The sequence below is a fragment of the Leopardus geoffroyi genome, chromosome D1, assembly GCF_018350155.1.
Source record: "Leopardus geoffroyi isolate Oge1 chromosome D1, O.geoffroyi_Oge1_pat1.0, whole genome shotgun sequence".
Classification (NCBI taxonomy): domain Eukaryota; kingdom Metazoa; phylum Chordata; class Mammalia; order Carnivora; family Felidae; genus Leopardus; species Leopardus geoffroyi.
In genome coordinates, this window is record NC_059329.1 from 41,939,592 (window position 1) to 41,964,084 (window position 24,493).

Sequence of the window (24,493 nt, forward strand, 5' to 3'; positions counted from 1 at the left end):
TTACATCTGGGTTCCTGTAGAAGTCAATCTATGAAGCACTTTATAGACTGTAAACTAAGCAGGTGGAATGACTTGTGTTTGTCAAGAGCGCTGTTGGCCCAGTTGGGTGGAGTTTAGTGTAACTGCTCCCTTCTCCACTAGATGGCGCTGCTTAGCTTACTGGGGTGGATTCCTGTGGTGCATGTAGGCATGTATGGGCATACATGGGAGGGGTGAAAATGGCGTCACCCAGCTACCCAGCTGGCGTCATCCAGCTACTAGTTCCTCTAGTATCGGGAACTCTGTTCTTCACGACTGGCAATCAAGTATCCCTCCTTTGTCTCCAGCTTCTGTCTGCTCCCTGCTTCTACACTGTCTGTGACCAAGCCATTAGGCTGTCAGGTGGCACCTCCCTCCTGAGTTTTATCTCAAACTGGTCTTTGTTTCCCAACCCCTCACTTCTGAGGGACTGCGGCTTTGATTCGCTCAGACCTTCTAGGGGAGGGTCTCAGTGAGCAATGGCAGGGTGCTCGCCCACTCCCAGGAACATTCGCAGGACTGTGCTGCTGCTGATGCCCAGAAACTGCAACTGGATGCCAGCCCGCCCTGGAAAAAGTTCACGCAATTGTGTAGCAGCAGCATTTCAGGGTTTATGGAATATGACAACACACATCTGGCACCAGGCTTTACCCTTAATGTCCTCGTTCCAGCACCAGAGAATGTGGTTGTCTCTGGGGTCCACTGGGACCTTTGCCTGTTGGGTGACTGCACAGCCTCTACCAAATGTCCTTCCAGCAGTAGAACCACTTCTCCCCATGTGCCCTAAGGACCTCCCAAACCCCACTCTGTTCCTGGGGATTCGTCCTTGTCATCAGAGCACCGCCAGGTATCGAGCTGTGGAGGTTTCAGACTCTGCACTTCCCCTGTTTATAGAGTCTTAATGGAATTTAAACCCTTTCCTTTCTCCTTTCTCCCTTTTTTGTTCAGTCCCTACAGCTACTTCCACTTTTCCACTTTCTCTCTGGCTGCTTTTTTGGGGGGGTGGGGTGCTTTTCCCATACTCTCCCCCTGTTTCCGTCTTCTCTCTACAAGCAAACACCATTCCCTGCACTCCACAGCTTCTCTCTCCCCCAGTGCGCCTCTCCACACTGTACCTGCTGAGTTCTGTGGTTCAGATTGTACAGATTGTTGTGTCAATCCTCAAATCAGTTTTCTAGGTGTGCAAGATGGTTTAGTGTTGACCTGCCTGTATTTCAAGGGCAAGCCTATATGGATTTTATATATATATATATATGTGTGTGTGTGTATACACACACACACACACACACACACACACGCACACACACACACACACACACACACACATATATATATATATATATATATATATATATATATATGGATTAAAAATAGATTATGGATAGGGGCACCTGGGTGGCTCGGGAGGTTGAGCATCCGACTTTGGTTCAGGTCATGGTCTCGCAGTTTGTGGGTTGGCCCTGTGCTGATAGCTCGGAGCCTGGAGCCTGATTTGGATTCTGTGCCTCCCTCTCTTTCTCCTCCTTCCCCACCTGTGCTCTATCTCTCTCTCAAAAGTAATGAAGCATTAAAAAATGTTTTTTACATTAAAAAATTGATTATGGATAATATATGGATTTTATGTATTCAATATGCTTCAATCTATTGAAATAATTTTTGGTTTTGATGCTCACATTTTCTCAATTTTGTCCAATGAGAATAATTTTATCTAGAATCTATACTCTCGTCATTTAAAAAATGTTTTTTAAAGAGAGATAGAGTGTGTAAGTAGGGGAGAGGGGCAGAAGGAAAGAGAATCTGAAGCAGGCTCCATGTTCAGTGCAGAGCTTGACTCAGGGCTTGATGTCATGACCCTGAGATTATGACCTGAGCTGAAATCAAGAGCCAGACGCTCAACTGACTGAGCCACCCAGGAGTCCCTATACTCTTGTCTTTTTGACACAACTTGTTCTTCTTTGAAAACTTGTTTGCTTTCTGGAACAATAATATGCTTCTTCTCATCTTCTACATTTCCTGCCCCATCCTGGGTTAGTCAGTCCTCCCAACAAAATGAGTTCCTTTTAGTGAGGAATGACGGAGACCACTATCAGAGCAACAGATATATTTGTTCATTGCTATGAGTTCATTATTGTTTCTTGAATAGCTAGAAATAGGGGGAAAGTATTTTGAGAAAAAGAAAACAGAATTCATGCTGGTATATCTAAATGAAATACAAAATAGTTGAATTTTATGTATTTTATTCACATAACTCTTTCCTTTTAACTAAGAAATACTGATTTCAAACGATATTAAATAATGGTTTAATTTTCTTTATCCTACAATGTTTAAAATAGTTGCAAAATAACAATACTAATATTATCACTTAAAAGACTACTGGTGAAGCTTAAGATTTCTTCCCAGTTCTACTTGTTCTTTGACTGTATTCCATTTTGCCAGTATAGTCAAAATATTGTGTTTTGAAGTCACTCAAAAATATTTTTTATGTAGAATATTTCACCTTCTTGATAATAATTAGGCTCATTAATTTCTTTGTGCTTTCACTTTTAGGGATTGCTTTTATTTATGTTTATTTATTTTTGAGAGAAAGAGAGAGACAGAGTGTGAGTCGGGGATAGGCAGAGGGAGAGGGAGACACAGAATATGAAGCAGGCTCCAGGATCTGAGCATCAGCACAGAGCCCGATGTGGGGCTTGAACACACAAATCATGAGATTGTGACCTGAGCGGAAGTCGGACGCTTAACTGACTGAGCCACACAGGTACCCCTAGGGATTGCTTTTTTACCTCTCTGTTTAATTTTACCTTTGAAATTGTGCTATATTTAGATTATTCCAAATTCAAAACTATATAACAAGTTATGTTTAGAGGAATTTTGTTTTCACCGCTAATAATTCTGCTTCCTTTAGGTAACATTTTTGTTTGTTTATATTTCCACTGTTTCTTATAAATATAAGGAAACACACACAAACACATATTCATGCCATCCTCTTTCATTACATATATGTGTGTGTGTGTGTGTGTGTGTGTGTGTGTGTGTATATATATATTTATTTCTGTACTTTGCTTTTCTAACTAAACACTACATCTTAAAGATTACTTTCTAATACAGAGATCTTTTTTTATTCCTTTTTATTGTTTCATGTTATTTCTTTAGTATGGAATCAGTGGCAGTGTTAATTTCTAATTTGATAGGATAATGGGACAAGGGCAGAAGCAAGGAGACCAATTAGAAGGCTTTGGCAGTAGATTACATACAGATAGCTTGGACTGGGATGATGGAGTGGTTAAAATTAGGAAATATTTTGAAGATGCAACGATTTGGAGTTACTGATACTTTGGATATGGAATGAGAGAGGAAAGTGACAAATCTGCATTTTGTGCCTGCACAAGTTGGGGAACGGAGTGCCATGTACCAAAGAAGGAATAGGTATGGATATGGGGAATAGCAAATGTTCATTTTGGGATATATTATTTTGAGATTTTTTTTTAGATATGCAAGTGGCAATAATGTATAGATAATTAAATATGTGAATTTGAAAATCAAGGGAGAAGTCTGGTATGGAGCATTAATAATTTAATTCTATTATTCCATTTTGCATTTGGCATTGTGGTCAAAATTTGAAGTTTCTTTCCTGCCAGTTTTGGTTTAGATGTTTTCTCTGGCACTTACAATATGACCTTAAAATGTCACTAGACAACTTAAAACTAGTAGAACCATATACACATTTACTTGGCATAGTGTCTAACATTTTATATACTTTTAATTAATGTTGGATAGAATTATTTTTGTTAGTCACTCTTCAGGACAATCCCAAGATTTATATAATTAATTCAACATATTTTACCTCTTTGTCTACCTTTTGTGCTACCTATGTTCATTATCTGCGGGGTTATGCAACTTAAATATATATGTCACAGCCCTTGCCTTTGAGGACCTCATGCTATTACTATTCCCATATTATAATTGGAGAATTTGACTCAAATTCACTATTTAAATAATAAATTAGTGGAATATGATTTTCCCCCCTCAGAACTACTTTGAACAAATTTAGGCAAGCAAGCAAACTTTGAGCAAGCAACAATTGATGAAATCTGGGAGTAAATTTACGTAAAAACTACATCTGATTATATTTTCATTTTGTCCCCAAAATACAAGCAAACCAACAAGTATAGTCTTTCTATTTGGGATACTGAGATAGCATATTGATTTATTAGAACCTAACAAATGCATACAAAGTCCTTGACCTTCTGAACACATCTAAATCCAGTGGTAGCACATGTGATAAATCAGTTGTTAACTCAAATGGACAGAAGGATCAAACATAAATGGTGAGTAGGTGAAAGCTAAAAGGCATTGGGCCAAACAAACATTTACTTGGAATTTATTTAAATGCACCAGGGAATACTGGATAAAGTGGGGTTGATTTCTACAACCACACAAAAAAGAAAATGAAGTGAAGTGGTGAAAAGAGAGAGAATATTGCAAATAGAAGGGAAGGATTCTTTGTGTTTGACTTTTACATGCATGTATTATCTCAATAATACTGATGACAATTACGTTGTGGTCCCCACTTTACAGATAAGAAATTAAGGGTTTACAGAGGATGAACAACTTGCCCAGAGTCACTCTGCTAAAAAGTGAAGGAGTCCAGATTCCCAATCTTGGTCCATGTAATGAGTAGCCAAACTCTTGTTCTACTTATCGCACTGCACTGTAAGTCCACAGAACACTCAGAACTGAGTGATTTCTTTTTTTTTTAATATGAAATTTATTGTCAAATTGGTTTCCATACAACACCCAGTGCTCATCCCAACAGGTGCCCTCCTCAATACACATCACCCACCCGCCCCTCCCTCCCACCCCCCATCAACCCTCAGTTTGTTCTCAGTTTTTAAGAGTCTCTTATGTTTTGGCTCCCTCCCTCTCTAACCTTTTTTTTTCCTTCCCCTCTCCCATGGTCTTCTGTTAAGTTTCTCAGGATCCACATAAGAGTGAAAACGTATGGTATCTGTCTTTCTCTCGAGGACTTACTTCACTTAGCATAACATTTTCCAGTTCCATCCACATTGCTACAAAAGGCCATATTTCATTCTTTATAATTGCCAAGTAGTATTCCATTGTGTATATAAACCACAACTTATATATCCATTCATCAGTTGATGGACATTTAGGCTCTTTCCATAATTTGGCTATTGTTGAAAGTGCTGCTATAAACATTGGGGTACAAGTGCCCCTATGCATCAGCACTCCTGTATCCCTTGGGTAAATTCCTAGCAGTGCTATCACTGGGTCATAGAGTAGATCTATTATTAATTTTTTGAGGAACCTCCACACTGTTTTCCAGAGCAGCTACACCAGGTGGCATTCCCACCAACAGTGCAAGAGTGTTCCAATTTCTCCACATCCTCGCCAGCATCTATAGTCTCCTGATTTGTTAATTTTAGCCACTCTGACTGGCATGAGGTGGTATCTCAGTGTGGTTTTGATTTGTATTTCCCTGATGAGGAGTGACATTGAGCATCTTTTCCTGTGCCTGTTGGCCATCTAGATGTCTTATACACTAATAATGAAGCAACAGAAAGACAAATTAAAAAACTGATCCCATTCATAATTTCACCAAGAATCATAAAATACCTAGGAATAAACCTAACCAAAGATGTAAAAGATCTGTATGCTGAAAACTATAGAAAGCTCATGAAGGAAATTGAAAAGATACAAAGAAATGGAAAAACATTGTGTGCTCATGAATTGGAAGAATAAATATTGTTAAAATGTCAATACTACCCAAAGCAACCTACACATTCAATGCAATCCCAATCAAAATTGCGCCAGCATTCTTCTCAAAGCTAGAACAAGCAATCCTAAAATTTGTATGGAACCACAAAAGACCCCGAATAGCCAAAGTAATTTTGAAGAAGAAGAAGACCAAAGCGGGAGGCATCACAATCCCAGACTTTAGCCTCTACTACAAAGCTGTAATCACCAAGACATCATGGTATTGGCACAAAAACAGACGCATAGACCAATGGAATAGAATACAGCCTCCAGAATTGGACCCACAAAAGTATGGCCAACTAATCTTTGACAAAGCAGGAAAGAATATCCAATGGAAAAAAGGCAGTCTTTTTAACAAATGGTGCTGGGAGAACGGGACAGCAACATGCAGAAGAATGAAACTAGACCACTTTCTTACACCATTCACAAAAATAAACTGAGTGATTTCTTATGTCTGGTGTCTTTCCTTTTACTTCAAAGAAGCTGTTCATTGCATTTGGTTTTAGGGGAAGAGACCAACTTTGAGTGAACATCAGTGTATGTTGAAAATTTAATATATATTTCCCTGATTAATCTTCAAACCGACTCAATAAACTATAAAGGATTTTCTCTTAAAAAGAAGGAAATCATGGCTTAGACATTAAGTAATTTGTCAAAGTTCTCACGGGTCACACAGCACTTAATGAGTTGGAATTCTACCTCAGGTTTACTGAATTTAAACCTTGTACTTTTCCTCATCCAACAGACCTCTTGTGCCCGAGGCCAAGTGAATTTGAGCTAAGTCAGCTTTTTATGACTTACTTTCTGATTCCCTTTCTGCTTCTTATTTATTTTTTATGATGATACTAAAGCATCATTTCTATGAAGTCTCTTAAGAGTGATCTGGACAAGTTATTTACTCCCCCAGTGTGCTCTGATGGCAAATTGTCTATGATAGCTATTCTCCTCTCTCCCTGAATTGTACTATAATAATTTGTCTTCCACACTAGACTGAGTTACTCAAGGTCAAAAGGTTGCTTGACATACCTTTGGAACTTGAATTCACTTAGTGGATTTCTCTCTAGAATCAAAAACATCATCGTTATTTAGAAGATTGTTTTTTGCCATTTTGCAGTTTAAAAACAAAATAAAACAAAAACCTCTGTCGGGTATGAGTGAAGCAGGAGATAATAGGATGATGCATTTAGGGTAAAGAGATATAAAGCAACTTAAAATACATTTGCAATGATGGAATCCCATGCATGAAAAGGGAAAAAATTAAAAATAGAGCCTCATATTTTATATACAAGTGATGTATTTGGCTCAGGTGAATATTGATGATTTTGCTTCCAGGACTGACTGGAATGTAGAGATAACAGATGATTAGGTAACCCAAGGTGCCCGATATATATTTTTTAATTAAGAGCAAAGGGTTGGTTAAAGATAAGAAGAGAAGAAAGAAACCAGTATAAATGATTATTTTATAGTGTGTGGGGAATACAGGAATGGATCCTCAAAGCTTGCCCTGAGGATCTGATGCTACAGATCAAAAGAGATAAGAGGTTTACGGGGTTGAAACATAGAGATGTGTGAGACTAACTTCAGAGACCTCAGCAGGGGAGATTAGAGAGAAGGGAGCACCAAGGATTCCAGAATAACTAATCTCTTCTGAGAGAATGTTGAGTTGGAAAGAATTAAGGGTTTAGTGAGGAGTTTCTATACTGCCAAAGGAAGCTCACAGGAAACTAGGGTGGATGCAACATAGTAACATTTTACTTGAGGGACAGCTTGATGTAGTAAATAGGATACAGATTTAGGAATCACCTTGACCTGACTGAAATCTCTGTTCCATCAGAGATGGAAGTACTTTTTCACTTCTTTGAATCTTACTTTCTGGGTGGCAGGGGACAAGTAGGAGTAAGAGAGACCTACTCAGTGGTTCTTTTGGAAGTATGATGATACAATGCATGTGGAGAACATAACTTGAAATCTGGCACATTTCTCTTTCTTCCACACTCTGCATTCCCATTTCTTTGTGTATTACTAAAGCTCTCTCCTTCTCATGTTAGTATAAGTATAGTAATAGGAGCAGATATTGGAATCTATCAGGGTAATACAAGAAAGATGAGATAAAAAGAAAGGAAATGATGTAATAAAATATCCAAGGAAAAAAGACAGAGACAGTTTGAAAAAAAAATCCAAATCAGATAATTTTTAGAATTATTTTACTCATAAAGGAAGAAAACTTGGATTTAGGGTCTAGCAGTGGGACAATGGTCCACAAATGACTAAATTCTTTTCTTCTTTAGTCTTCTGGGTTTCTGTATCTGTGGAGTGAATACAATAGCAGCTGGACATGGTATAAAACCTTAGGGGAAGGCAGAATGTATAAGCCCATTAAAGAAGTTTAAACCCACAACTTTTGAATTATTGGCCTTCATCAAATTAAAACTGAACAGGGTAGGTATGACTATTAGAACTCTGTTATATTGATTTTCCACCCCCAAAATTCAGATTGCCACACATTTGCAGGTGAGTTAATTTCCTAGGTATATAAATAATATATCTAAATCACTCTCCTGTTATTAATTGAGTAGGGAGCTAGACATAATACCTGAATACAACTAATTTAAATGCTTCCAAACAAAACAAATTATTCATTAAGACATCAGTGTTGTTATTAATCAAACATTGCCATAGAAATTCATTTTAAATGACATTTAAATCAATAATAAAAATAACATTAATAAACTCATAGTTAATATTAATAAAAATTATAAAATGTTATTATTATTGTCATTATTAATCATAGTGCTAAAGTTATTTTTTAAGTAGCACATTTGATATTCTCAACAATCCTGAAAATTGGTAGTGTTACCTCACTATTCATATTTAATCAACAACAAAAAAATGATGTTCAGTATAGATTACTGGCTCTGAAAGAGGTCATAAGGTTAGAAAACAGAACCAGGACTTGAGCCACTTCTTCAGATGTTATATCTCTTGTCCTACTAGCCAAACTTAGCTTTGAGTATATACATTCAGCACAGACTGGTTGGGACCCTATGTATCAAAGTGTGAAATGTCACTATGGGATTTGACCTTTGGATTTTTATGTCATTAGAAACTGTATACCTAAGTCTTTTCCAGGTCACTGTTCCTAATTAAGTCCTTGTATTAGTTTTCCAGAGCTGCCTTAACAATTGTTTTATTGTAGCCCCACTTTTTTTTTTTTGCCTTTGTTTTAGGTATTATATACAAAAAATCATTGCCAAGACCAAGGCAAAGGTGCTTACCCTTTATATTATCTTCTAAGAACTTAAAGGTTTCAGGTGTTATGTTCATGTCTTTAATCAATTTTGATTTGATTTTTGTGTATGGTATCAGTTATGGGTCCAGTTTCATTGTTTTGCATGTAGCTATTCAGTTTTCCTAACATGATTTGTTGAAGAGAATATCATTTCTCCATTGTGTATAATTGACTCCCTTATCATAAATTAATTGATCAAATATACATGGGTGTATGTCTGTTTTCTCTTTTCTGTTCTATTGATCTATGTTCTGTTTTTATGACAATACCATAATATTTTGATTATTATAGCTTTGTAATATAGTTTGAAATCAGGAAGTATGATGTCTTCAGCTTTGTTAAACTTTCTCAAGATAGGGGCATATGTACCCCAACTTACTGTTGTTGTCATTATGCAACATATACATATATAAAATTATTAGGTTGTATACTGAAAACTAATACAATGTTATATTTCAACTACATCTTTAAAAAATTGGAGGGGGGTGCCTGGGTGGCTCAGTTGGTTAAGCATCAGTTTCTTGATTTCAGCTCAGGTCATGATCTCACAGTTGGGAGATTAAGCCCTGTGTCTGGCTCTGTGCTGGGTATGGAGCCTGCTTGAACTTATCTTTTTCCTGCTGCCCTTCCTCTGCTCTTTCTCTCTTTTAAAATAGATAGATAGATAAAATAAGGGGAAAAAAGAGAGGAGGGACTGAATTTGTTTATAGCAGTGCTATTAACAATAGCCAAATTATGGAAAGATCCCAAATGTCCATCAACTGATGAATGTATAAAGAAGATGTGATACATTGGGGTGCCTGGGTGGCTCAGTTGGTTAAGCGTCCACTTCAGCTCAGGTCATGACCTCATGGTTTGTGAGTTCAAGCCCCATGTCAGTCTCTGTACTTACATCTTGGAGCCTGGAGCCTGCTTCAGATTCTGTGTCTCCCTCTCTCTGGCCTCCCCAGCTTGTGCTCTGTCTCTGTCTGTCTCTCAAAAATGAATAAATGTAAAAAGGGAAAAAAAAAGACGCGGTATATATACACAATGGAATACTACTCAGCAATGAAAAAGAATGAAATCTTGCCATTTGCAATAATGTGGATGGAATTAAAAGATATTATACTAAGTGAAATAAGTCAGTCAGAGAAAGACAGATATCATATGTTTTCACTCATATGTGGAATTTGAGAAACTTAACAGAAGACCATGGGGGAAGGGAAGGAAAAAAAATAGTTACAAATAGAGAGTGAGGCCAACCATAAGAGACTCTTAAATACAGAGAACAAACAGGATTGATGGGGTGGGGGAAAGGGGGTGCAGGGAAAATGGTTGATGGACATTGAGGAGAGCACTTATTGGGATGAGCACTCAGTGTTGTAAGTGATGAATCACGGGAATCTACTCCCAAAGCCAAGAGCACACTGTATATACTATATGTTAGCTAACTTGACAATAAATTATATAAAATAAATTTTTAAAAAAGATTGGTTGGAAGAATTAATTTTGTTAAAATGGCCATGCTACCTAAAGCAATCTATAGATTCAATGCAATCCCTATAAAAATTCCAATAGCATGTTTCACAGAAAGAGAAAAAAAACAATTTTAAAATGTTTCTCACTCTTCTACTTCCTATTATGTAAATATTGATCTACTGTATGATGTCCCATAAATCTCTTAGGTAACTTTTTAATTTTTGTTTTCTTTCTGCTCTTCCTACTATATGATTTCCACGTCCCTGTGTTTGAGTTGGCTGATCCTTTCTTCCACATGATCTACTCTGATGTTGAACCCTCTATTAAATTTTTCAATTCAGTTATTATATTCTTCAGTTTTGTGATTTCTGTTTGGTACTTCTATTTTCTCTGTTGAAATTCTCACATGTTTGTACATTTTTCTCCTGACTTTGATGAGCATATTTATAACTATTACTTTTAACTTTCTATTAGTTAAATCACTTAATGCAATTCATTAAAATTGTTCAGCTTTGCCCTAGCTCTTGGTGGTCTCTTAAATCATTGTGATTACCCAAGCAACCTTTTGGTTCTTAGTGGCTCCCAGTAGTCGAAGGTGACTCAAAACCTATCAGTGTCCCAAAAGGGAGGATCTCAGTTAGTACTTAGATGCAGATTGATTGGAAGCTGCTGGTCCCTCAGCAAACAGCTTTTAAAGTATGTGAGTATTTCAGGTGTGGAGCTTGGTGAGTTCTTTATGGATTTTGGATATTAGCCCTTTGTCTGATATGTCATTTGAAAATATCTTTTCCCATTCTGTTGGTTGCCTTTTAGTTTTGTTGATTGTTTCCTTTGCAGTTCAGAATCTTTTTACCTTCATGAGGTCCCAATAGTTCATTTTTGCTTTTAATTCCCTTGCCTTTGGAGATGTGTCAAGTAAGACATTGCTGCAGCTGAGGTCAGAGAGGTCTTTTCCTGCTTTCTTGTCTAGGGTTTTGATGGTTTCCTGTCTCACATTCAGGTCCTTCATCCATTTTGAGTTTATTTTTGTGAATGGTGTAAGAAAGTGGTCTAGTTTCATTCTTCTCCATGCTGCTGTCCCGTTCTCCCAGCACCATTTGTTAAAGAGACTGCCTTTTTTCCATTGGATATTCTTTCCTGCTTTGTCAAAGATTAGTTGGCCATACTTTTGTGGGTCCAATTCTGGAGGCTGTATTCTATTCCATTGGTCTATGCGTCTGTTTTTGTGCCAATACCATGATGTCTTGGTGATTACAGCTTTGTAGTAGAGGCTAAAGTCTGGGATTGTGATGCCTCCCGCTTTGGTCTTCTTCTTCTTCAAAATTACTTTGGCTATTCGGGGTCTTTTGTGGTTCCATACAAATTTTAGGATTGCTTGTTCTAGCTTTGAGAAGAATGCTGGCGCAATTTTGATTGGGATTGCATTGAATGTGTAGGTTGCTTTGGGTAGTATTGACATTTTAACAATATTTATTCTTCCAATTCATGAGCACACAATGTTTTTCCATTTCTTTGTATCTTTTCAATTTCCTTCATGAGCTTTCTATAGTTTTCAGCATACAGATCTTTTACATCTTTGGTTAGGTTTATTCCTAGGTATTTTATGATTCTTGGTGAAATTATGAATGGGATCAGTTTCTTTATTTGTCTTTCTGTTGCTTCATTATTAGTATACAAGAATGCAACTGATTTCTGTACATTAATTTTGTATCCTGCGACTTTGCAGAATTCATATATCAGTTCTAGCAGTCTTTTGGTGGAGTCTATCGGGTTTTCATGTATAGTATCATGTCATCTGCAAAAGCGAAATCTTGACTTCATCTTTGCCAATTTTGATGCCTTTGATTTACTTTTGTTGTCTGATTGCTGATGTTAGAACTTCCAACACTATATTAAACAACAGCGGTGAGAGTGACTTCCCTGTCACGTTCCTGATCTCAGGGGGACAATTTTCCCCATTGAGGGTGATATTAGCTGTGGGCTTTTCATAAATGGCTTCTATGATGTTTAAGTATGTTCCTTCTATCTCGACTTTCTTGGGGGTTTTTATTAAGAAAGGATGCTGAATTTTGTCAATTGCTTTTTCTGCACCGATTGACAGTATCATATCATTCTTATCTTTTCTTTTATTAATGTGATGTATTAATGTGATTAATGTGATGTATTGGTGTGATGTATCAATTGATTGATTGATTTGTGAATGTTGAGCCAACGCCGTAGCCCAGGAATGAATCCCACTTGATTATGGTGAATAATTCTTTTTCTAAGCCGTTGATTTCGATTTGCTAGTATCTTCTTGAGAATTTTTGCATTCATATTCATAAGGGATATTTGCCTGTAGTTCTTTTTTTGCTGGGTCTCTGTATGGTTTGGGAATCAAAGTAATGCTGGCTTCATAGAAAAAAAATAATCTAGTGAAGAAATGGGCAGAAGACATGAATAGACACTTCTCTAAAGAAGACATCCTGATGGCCAACAGGCACATGAAAAGATACTCAATGTCACTCCTCACCAGGGAAATACAAATCAAAACCACACTCAGATACCATTTCACGCTAGTCAGAGTGGCTAACTAAAATGAATGAATCAGGAGACTATAGATGCTGGCGAGGATGTGGAGAAATTGGAACACTCTCACACTGTTGGTGGGAATGCAAACTGGTGTAGCTGCTCTGGAAAACAGTATGGAGGTTCCTCAAAAAATTAAAAACAGATCTACCCTATGATCCAGCAATAGCACTGCTAGGAATTTACCCATGGGATACAGGAGTGCTGATGCATAGGGGCACTTGTACCCCAATGTTTATAGCAGCACTTTCAACAATAGCCAAATTATGGAAAGAGCCTAAATGTCCATCAACTGATGAATGGATAAAGAAAGTGTGGTTTATATATACAATGGAATACTACTTGACAATGATAAAGAATGAAATATGGCCTTTTGTAGCAATGTGGATGGAACTGGAGAGTGTGATGCTAAGTGAAATAAGTCATACAGAGAAAGACAGATACCATACGTTTTCACTCTTATGTGGATCCTGAGAATCTTAACAGAAGACCATGGGAGAGGGGAAGGAAAAAAAAAGGTTAGAGAGGGAGGGAGCCAAAACATAAGAGACTCTTAAAAACTGAGAACAAACTGAGGGTTGATGGGGGGTGGGAGGGAGGGGAGGGTGGGTGATGTGTATTGAGGAGGGCACCTGTTGGGATGAGCACTGGGTGTTGTATGGAAACGAATTTGACAATAAATTTCATATATTGAAAAAAAGAAAACAAAACTGAGAGCAAACTGAGGGTTGATGGGGGTGGGAGGGAGGGGAGGGAGGGTGATGGGTATTGAGGAGGGCACCTGTTGGGATGAGCACTGGGTGTTGTATGGAAACCAATTTGACAATAAATTTCATATGAAAAAAAATAAAGGTACTTTGATGAAACATTAAAATAAAAAGTATGTGAGTAAACTTCTATAAGGGAAAGATTGGGAATAGGGCATTTCTACATACTAACTCTGCTCTGGGCCCATGGAGAATCCTTGTAAGCCCATTAAGAGTCATTTCTTTTTGTTTTCTATAGTCTAATTGGTTTCAAGGAACCAAGCCCTATTGGCTTTCAGAGCTAGGTTGTTTGAGAGCCCATCCCTCCAGTAAAAGTCTTAAAAGTTGGGGTGCTAGATGTTGAGCCCAAACCCTTAACTCTTCAGAGTGAAGCTGGGAGTAGTGAATTCTCTCCCAATGTATGTCACAATGCCAGGCATGTGGTTTATGGAGAGATTGTGTCTCATCTTCTCCTACCAGCTTTGATCTGGGCTTTTTCCTCATTTGCCTGATGTATAGGAGTCACTCAGTCATTTTTTGGTTTTCTTTCAGAGAAAGTTATTCCATATATATGTGTAGATTCAGTGCGTTCATGGGGGGAGATGATTTCAGGAGTCTACTATATTGCCATCTTAGACTAGAACACCCACTCTTTGCTTCTTTTCCCCTGTATTTCAGTCTCATCTATCTACCCCTTGCCATGTGATCTGTTAGCTCTTGGTTGTGTGATGGGAAATCTCTGCATAGAGAAGTGGTCAGAGATATACTGAGCCAAAGGTGAACAGAAATTTGAAGCAGAGAAATTTGGGATCAATAGCACAGACACAAGAATCAAGTTAGAGTCTGGTCACAAAGAATGAGTTGGAAGAGTTTTAAAGTTCATTGGGTTGTAAGGAAGAGAAACCCAACTAATCTAACTTAGCCCAATACTGGGAATTATGGGAAATGCTTCTTCTCTTATGCAGTTATTGATTTATTCATTTAATAATTATGAAGGGGTTCCTACTATAGGCACTATCCTAGGTGACAGAGAATACAAAAGGAAACAAGGCAGACTAAAATCCCTACTCTTATGGAGATTATTGTGAAAGAATGGAAGGGAGAAGAAAATAAACACAATATGTATATTAAATATTTGGTACATAAGGAGGTGAAATGTACTATAGGGAAAAGTAAAGTAAGGAAGGAAAATAGAAGATGAATGAATAAGGGTCACCAGTATTAATGTAGCCAGCCTTCCTGGTTTGCCTGGAACTGAGAGAATACTGAAATGTAAGACGTTGATACTAAAATAGGAATCTAATCTACTACTGAAATAGTATCTAAGGGAAGGAGACTCTAGGCACAGAGTAAAAGACATTTTAGGACCATGGGGCTGGTGAATGCGTGATGTGATTCAGAAATAGTAAGAGGGTTAGAGTGGCTGGACTTGAGGAAGTAGGAAAGGGAGTGGTAAGAAATGAGGTGGAAAAAAGTGACCAAGGACTAGGTCACAAAAGACCTTGTAGGTCAATGAAAGACACGGATTTGTACTATAAGCATAATGGAGAACTACTGGGGGATTTTAAGGCAAATCTTGTTGTAACCTGACTTAAATTTAATTTTTATTTTATTTTATTATAACTTTATTTAATATTTATTTATTTTGAATGAGAGAGAGAGAGACAGAGAGAGTGGGGGGTGTGGGGCAGAGAGAGAGGGAGACAGAATCTAAAGCACGCTCTAGGCTCTGAGCTGTCTGCACAGAGCCTGACGTGGGGCTCGAACCCACAAGCCACAAGATCATGACCTGAACCAAAGTCAAACACTTAACCGACTGAGCCACCCACGCACCTCTGACCTGACTTAAATTTTAAAAGGATCATTCTTGAAGCTGCTGAGAATAAATTTCGGAAGCAAGGGTGTAAACAGAGAAAGTTAGGAAGCTATTATAGCATTTTAGGCAAGAAATGATGTCAGTTCAGAGTAGAGGGAAGTGGAGAGGTGCAGTGTTATTTATATTTTTATTTATTAACTAATAAATATTGTTGATAAAATGGCTGTGGACTGTAAGAGAAAGAGAGGAATCAAAATAAACTGTTTTTTTATAAAATTAGAATAGCGATATTGAGTAAAGAAGTTAGATAATGAGTCTGTAATTCAGGGCAGAAGAATATCTGTAAATAAAAATTTGTATAAATATATATCAACTCAAGCCATGAGATCTTGAGCTGTTGAGAAGGTATGGGATATCCTACACAAAAGAAATCTGAATCTTACACAGAGGATTACAGAAATATCACCTATGTTGAAAGGAAGAAAGAACATGTACACAGGTGTGAGATGTGGAGATGGGAGTTTGTGGAAGTTATTTTGTAATTGTTTCTGATTTTTCAGGTTGTGGGAAGAAAGATTATATGAGAGTGAGGATAGAGGATAGGATAGGAGAACAAAGACCGGTGGCTTGAGGAGATAGTATGAAATCATCATATTGAGGCTGCAAGAGTACATGATCCAGGGAAAGACAGCAAGATTGTTGGGCAGTATGAAGGCCCACTTGAAGTCAGAGGTCACTGTGTGAAAATAGATTCAGACAGCATGGTTATGAGTTTTTGTTTAGCTTCTTTTAGCGGCATGGTATTAGACGTAGAATAGCTGGGAAATTGGATTTAACAAGGGTTAAAGTTTCAACAAAATGGGTATGGCAAAGTTAGAGAAAGGGAAGCAGGTGAGAAAATAAGCAAGGGAATTGTTGTTTAATGATTGACCTTGGAATCTAAGCAGGGCCAAAGGGAAATGAGAGGAAACTGAGAAAGAAGGTTAAAGTATAATGAGAAGATGGTAAGAAGACTTTGATTTGGTGGACTGGTTACAAAGGTGGGGGAGCAAAAGAAAATGTATACATGAAATACAAGGGCCTCCCATATGCCTGGAGTCAAATACAAGAAAGCTTACTCTCTTGTGTTTTTGATATGGCATGGCTTCTTATCTCTGTTTCTCTTTACATGCCTGTTTCATTCTTTCCTTTGTCTCTGGAGGGTTTTCTCTTCTATGGTGTATCTATTGTTATATGGAACCCAGCACTATATGGAGTCCCAGCTCAAAAGTCCTAATGAGTCCGTGGGAGAGGGAGTATGTTTGGCCTGACTTGGCTTGAGCCCTCTTCCAATCGGTTGATAGCAGGGGTATGGAATCATACATTCCACTACCTTTCAGTAGGTGTAATGAGAACTGACTTTTGAGAAAGGGACACAAGCAAACTTTTTAATAAAAGGGTGTGGAAGCTAGGAAGAAATAATTATTAGAGGAAGTGGTTGACATTTTGTAAAAGTCAGTGGGACATCAAGTTAATGGTCATCATGGACTAGTTTCAGACTAGAGTGACTGCGAGGAAGGATACTGATTTTACTGTCATGTTGAACCTTCATACCTTGGTTGAAAATGAGTTGACAGTGCAATTGCTATGGATTTTCCAGCCACCTTGGCACATCTGTCTTAGTCTTTGCTCTTCCGTATCTTACTTACTTTTTAAGATTTTCCTCAAATTCCACTTTTAAGTTTCATTTCCCTGACTCTTCCTGTTCATATGATTTTGAGCCCTGTGTAATATGTCTGTACCACTTCTTTAAATCTTAATCATGGGCAACTTAATCATTGTAGTTTAGTCTTCCTTGTTTCTCATGTAGTCTTATTCCTAAGTAAATTGTGGCTTCCTTAAGAAAAGGAAATTTATCTTTGCATCCTCTACAATTCAATGAATGGTAATATATATTAAGCACCTTTTATATGTCCATACCCAGCTACACATTTAGATTAAATTTAAATAGATGAGTGATCATTTACTTTAAAAACACACACACCCCCAACTACAGATATAAGACACTATAATAACCACAACGGGATATATGAAAATGAAGAAGATATATATAGTATCCTCTAAGATGTTTCATATAATACAGGTTCTCATATAGCTTCAAATGAAAAGTAACTATTTATTAGAAATCATGGTGAATAAAGAAAGTCCTAAATCTGGCATTGGACATGTGATTAGAGAAGAGAGGCATTTCAAAATGAGATAAGATGGTTGTGTAAAACTCTTATCAGAAAGATATCTAGGCATTAGTTAATGGAGGTTCTTGAATGCAACACAGAATATCTGGGACTTTCTTCTCTAAACACTTTGGAACCACCAATGGATTTTGAACAGTGGGTACTGTGATCTGAATAGTGCATAGGATAAGCTCAAAACAATTGATAATTATCTAGTAGTTTTAAGATGAAATGTGCAATTACGTGAGTGAAATACTGAGGAAAACAGACTCAGTGATAAATAGCCCAGGGAATATAGGTGAGATTTTACTTTATATCTTACCTCAGCAAGGTTTTTATATATTTCCTACATGGCATCAGCATCAATAAACAGAAAATATAATTATAAAAAGTGGTATAATACAAAAGAGATCATGGTGAAAATCTCGGGTTTGAATTCTTGCATCAGCCTTGGTTAACTGTGAAATTGGCCAAGTTATTCCATTCTCATTACCATAACTTTCCCATCTGGATAAACTTCCCTGGATTAAAATCCCAGTTCTGTCACTTACTAGCTATAATATTGAGATATATCTTAACCTCTTGGTGCCTTAGTTTCCCCATCACTAAAATGATTAAAATAGCACATACTTCATGGATTTACCATAAGGATTAAACATGTAAACATGTAAAACAATGAGAATATCACATACGTGAGAAACACTCCATATTACTTAATATAATCTGTGCTCTTGAGATAAAGGTCTCCTTTCATAGGGCTGTTGAACTGAGTAAGGAAGGCATAATGTAGTGTCTGTGATATGGTAGGTGCTAAATAAACATTAGATCAACTTGAATTTGAATCTGGATGAAACACATTTTCTCATTCTCCTCCCTGGATAAACTGGATCTCAGGACATGGATTTGGGCTTAAAAGGTTCCAGAGATCTGGCCTAGGGTGAGGATTAACTGGGTGTTTTGTCTGGATAAAAAGTGCGAAGCTGAGACTGTGTCAAAGAGAGAAACTAAAAAAAAAATGACACGGACATCACAGAGTGATCAGAGCGATAATAACTTGATTTCAGATAAAGGGATAAGCTTCAAAATTACTGGATCACAAAAAGGTTTTGAAGGATGAGAGAGAGAAATTGAGACAGACAGGGTGAGGAGGGGAGAGGGAAAGAGAGTGAGAGAGAGAGGGAGAAGAGATTCTTTATTTTACTGGCTTATAACTGCTTAGACTTTTAAGGCACTGAAATGGGAGGTAGATACCATTGACCAAATAGTTGGTCAATGCCTGTCCAATAAACTGTTCAGCTATCGGGAAAGGATAAGGGCTTTCTGATTAACCTTTTTCCCAAAGAAGCAGATGGAGGTAGGGAGCTCCTGTGTCACTCCTAAGAAGGAAATTGTGTTGGAAGACACTTCCAGTCTACTTTCATTGAATTCCTCCTTCTACTAAGGAGGAGTAATATTCCTGATGGATGAAATTGGACTTTTCGATCTTGCTCCTTCTGTCTTGGACCTATCTGCATTTAGACAGATTAAGTTCATTTTCACTATTCCTTCTTCCCATGGTTGGCCATCTATACCCCCCATCTACCTTGCACTAGACACAGACATCAGTGGGGAAGCTGCACTTTTACACTTGTGCTGCCTTTGAAGCAATTCAGTGAGGAAGGAACTCCAGTGTCCTCCAATGTTGCTTTATTAGGAGACCCGCATTTAGGTTATAAGACTGACATTTCGTTGTAACTCCTATTTAGTTCCAGTTTCTATTTATCCAAATTTCCTATCTCATAGCACCATATGTTGGGGTTTCGAGTGTTAATTAATCAAATCCTTCCACTACTATCACCACCTACTGATTTAATCAGTCTGATACGAGTCAAAGATGGGGGTGGAGAGTGGGACTGGAATTCTTCCTGATGCTCTTCTTCCCCTAGGCATGAACAAGTTATTTCCCTTTGAGGGGGGAAAAAGGAGGGGTGGGGAATGAAGGATTAAGATAAATTGTCATTCCTCAACAAAAGCTAATTTGAAATTATGGTGCGTGAATGCCACATATAGCTATAACTTTAAGTTCCTTACACATCCCTATAGTTCTAAAATATTGATATTAAAATCCAAATTGCCTACTAAATGCAATGAATCTAATGTAATTTGAGTGGGCTAGAGATAGCACAGGAATTAATTTTAAAATGTTCAAAAGATGCCGATTTATCTTTTTATGTACGAATCAATAGAGACACGTTATGTCCTCCTATTCCCTAAAAATAAGTCATGTTCATAGAGAGATGCCAGAGAGCAAATTGATCAAAGGCTAACAACAAAAAGAATTGATAAATATAAATGTACCTTGTTGGTCTGTCTGAGTGGGTGTCATGAGACTTGTATTAGATCCAATTTAATTAGCAGTTTGACTCTCCCTCAGAATGGTGTAAATAGTATGGGAAATTTGCAAATGAGGCCAATTTGAGAGATATAACACATCCTAAGAAAAATAGATACATTGATCAGAAAAAGAAGTAGGAAAATGACTGCAGAACAAAGAAATTAAATGGAAATATTCATTGGACTGCACAGAGTATAAGACTAATTATTTTAACAGATTGAGAGAGACTCTATAAAGGACAATTGTCTAAGTTTCTCTAGATGACAAACATGGCCTTTAATTTGTGAACTTTTTACAAAATTCTGTCTAATTAAAGCTTTCTTATTCCAACAGTTTTTTTAAACAGCTTAACTGAGATATAATTCGTATTACATAACATTCACCCATTTAAAGTATACATAGTGGTTTTTAGTATATTCACAAAATAATGAGACCATTACCACAACGTACTTTTGCCTAATTTTCATCACTCTTAAAAGAAGCCCTGTATCCACTCCCTGCAAACCATTAGTCTACTTTCTGTTTCTATGAATTTGCCTTTTCTGAACATTATGCATAAATGAAATCACCTAATAGGGTGTTTTGTGCCTAGTCTCTTTCATTTAGCATAATGTCTTCCTGGCTCATCACGTTATGTTATCAGTACTTTCATACCATTTTATTGCAGAATAGTGTGCCATCGTGTGGGTAGATATGCCCTGTATTCTGTATCCATTTGTCAGCTGATGAACATTTGGGCCATTTCCATGTTTTTGCTATTATAAATGCACTGCTGTAGTATTCAGTTACAAGTTTTTATGTGGACACGTGCTTTGATTTCTCTTGGGTGTATGCTTAGCACTAGATTTGCTGGGTCGTATGGTAACTGCATGTTTATGTTTTGCAGAACTGCCAAATGGGTTTCCAAAGTAGTTGTTGCCCAACATTAAATTCCCAACAGCAGTGTATGAGGGGTCCATTGCCTCCACATCCTCGCTATACATTTTATTGTCTCTTTTTTATTATAACCATCCTAGTGGTTGTGAAAAGGTATCTCACTGCATTTTTTATTTACCTTTCCCCGATGACTAAAAATGTTGAAGGTGTTTTCATGAGTTTATACTTGTGCATACTTCTAGTGAACTGTGTATTCATAACTTTTGCTCATTTTTAAAAGAGGGTAATTTGTGTGCTTATTATTGACTTGTAAATGTTATTTACATATCTTTTACTAAATCCCTTATCAGATATGCAACTTGAAAATATTTTCTCCCCTTTTGTGCATTGTATATCACTTTCTTGATGGCATTGTTTCAGCACCAAAGTTTTACATTTTGAAGTCCAATTTTTTTTCTCTTATTACTTGTCCTTTTGGTGTCATACATAGGAAGACATTGTCTAACACAAGGTTATAAAGATTTATGCCTATGTTTTTTTCATTTTACTTATTTAATTCTTTCTCATTATTAGTTTCAGAAAAATAAGTTGTTTTTTCTGGCATCCACCAAATGTCACTGGTGAGTCCCCTCCCTGCCTTGGGGGAATATATCATTATGAACTTACGGATTTTAAATTTTGGGGCATGGGGGGTATGCCTATATTTTTTCATAGAGCTTTATCTCATACATTTATCATGTTGGATCCATTGCAAGTTAAATTTTGTCCATGGTATAGGTGGAAGTCCAATTTATTATATTCCATAATAATATCCCATTGTTCCAGTGCCATTTGTTGAAAAGAGCATTCTCTCCTTATTGAATTGTGTTGGTAGTTTTGTTAGAAATCAATTGACCATAGGGGAGCCTGGGTGGCTCAGTCAGTTGAGCATGCAACTTCAGCTCAAGTCATGATCTCACGGTTCGTGAGTTTGAGCCCCACGTCAGTGTCTGTGCTAACAGCTCAGAGCCTGGAGCCTGCTTTCGATTCTGTGTATCTTTCTCTCTCTACCTTCCCCTGCTCACTCTCTGTCATTCTCTCTCTCAAAAATAAATAAACATTGGGGTGCCTGGGTGGCTCAGTCGGTTAAGCGTCCGACTTTGGCTCAGGTCATGATCTTGTGGTCCGTGAGTTCGAGCTCCGTGTCGGGCTCTGCTGACAGCTCAGAGCCTGGAGCCTGTTTCGGATTCTGTGTCTCCCTCTCTCTCTGACCCTCCCCCATTCATGCTGTCTCTCCCTGTCTCAAAAATAAACATTAAAAAAATTTAAAAAAAATAATAAATAAATAAATAAATAAATAAACAAACATTAAAAACTCAATTGACCATAAATGTAACAGGCTATTTCTGGACTTGCATTTCTATCCCATTGACATATCTATCTTGGTACATCAGTGAGATAGAACATATTACTGAGATAACAGTGATAACAAGGGTAATAAATAATAATGGGATAGAAAATACTTATGTCTGTCCTTATGCCAATACCACACTGAATCAATTATTATAGCTTTTTAGCATATTTCAAAATCAGGCAATGAAAATCTCCACAACTTTGTTCTTTTTTTTCAAGATGTCTTTGACTTTCTGGGTCCCTTGATTTCTTTCTTATTTGAGTGGACACAAAGTTACATTAGTTTCATGTGTCCAACATAGTGATTTAACAAGTTTATACATTAGTCTATGCTTGCCTCAAGTGTAGCTGCCATCTGTTCCAATACATTGTTATTAGAGTATCATTGATTGTATTCCTTATACCATGTCCTTTATTCCCTGATGTATTCATTCCATTAGTGGAAATTTGTATCGCCCTCTCTGCTTCAGCAATTTTCCCCATCCGCCCTCCCGTCATCCTCTCCTGCAACCATCAGTTTGTTCTCTGTACTTATAGGTCTGATTCTGCTTTTGGTTTATTCATTTGTTGTTATTGTTTTTAGATTCCACTTAGGAGTGAAATCCATGTGGGATTTGTCTTTCTCAGTCTGACATATTTCACTTAGCCTGGTACCTTCTAGGTCTTTTGCATTTTGATATGAGTTTAACAATCAGCTTGTCGGCTCCACTGGCAGCCCAGTGGGTACAACGCCTTCTCCAGGATCCCACCAGGAGGCCGCTGGGCCTTTCTTGGTGTCAACCATGCTCCCATCCTATGAAGAGATGGTGACAGTCAACAGTTTTCCATGCTTACTGCACCCCTCCTGGGGCCAGCCAGCAGGCTCGTGTGGGGCCCAATGGGAAGGGTATGAATCCACCTATGTACTACACACAGCCAGTGCCAGTTCCAAGTGCCAATGCAATTGCTGTGCAGACAGTCTACCGCAGCTGGTCTCCTTTCTCCACCACCCAGTCCAGATTCTCTGTCCTTCCTCCAACAAGATGATTGTGGCTCAGCTGCCCTATAAGACTGGTGCCCTCACCTAGCTCTCCTATGGCATCCTCCCTTTCTGTGTGGGTGCCCTACAGGAGGTGGACAACCTCTGTCCCAACTGCAAAGCTCTCCTGGGCACCTGTGAGTATTTGTAGGACTCTGGTAGACCTGCAGGGGGCCTCATACTGTAGGAAGTACTCTCTGACTCTCACCCAGTCCCACCCCTGCTGGGGGTTCCATCTTGGTGGTCTCATCTCTCCAGGGGCTTCACCTTTGTGTCTTCTTTTGGGGAAAAATATCACAAAGGTACACACCTCCAAAACCCCAGAGATTGCTGCCTGGAATGCTGCACAAGACATGCAAAGCTATTCACCTTGAGTTCTGCTTCAAGTGTTTCCCATCTACTGTGACCCCAAGTCACCCCATCTAACTGTGACCGTTGCCCCATCTGAATATCTTCTGGTGTTTGCCATTGGCTGGCTTCTTTTCTTGTCTCTGTGGCCCTTTCTGAGGGTGGGTCTTATAGGACCAAGGTACAGATTGCTTTATTTTTGAGATTGTTTTGGCCTCAATATGTCTGACCCAACCTTTAGTGCCTATCATCATGTTCATCTGTTCCCACTTCTGATAACAAAATTATTGCCTTATGAACTAAGAGCTTGGTTCTCAGTCTATAACTGTGGGTCTTTTCATTAGTACACAAATTCACTTTAATTTCTTCATTCCTTTTTAAGTACAAGGAGCTATTCACACTCACCAGACCCAATCCATGAGGTCATAAATCCATGTTAGAAATGCGGGATTAGATCTAATCATGGGTCTGCCTTCCCTCAGTTCTTTGTACCACATCCTCAGCTACTTTCCCCGAAAGGCTTTTGTCTTGTAGAGGAATCATTTGTTTCAGCCATTTTCTATGACCTCCCTTTGGTCTTAAATACCTTGGAATATAAGTAT

General features: G+C 37.9%; 1 pseudogene; it reads left to right on the plus strand.

Moving 5' to 3' along the window:
* The first annotated feature begins 218 nt into the window (after positions 1-218).
* LOC123600389 lies at positions 219-23,917 on the plus strand (annotated as a pseudogene).
* The last annotated feature ends 576 nt before the right edge of the window (positions 23,918-24,493 follow it).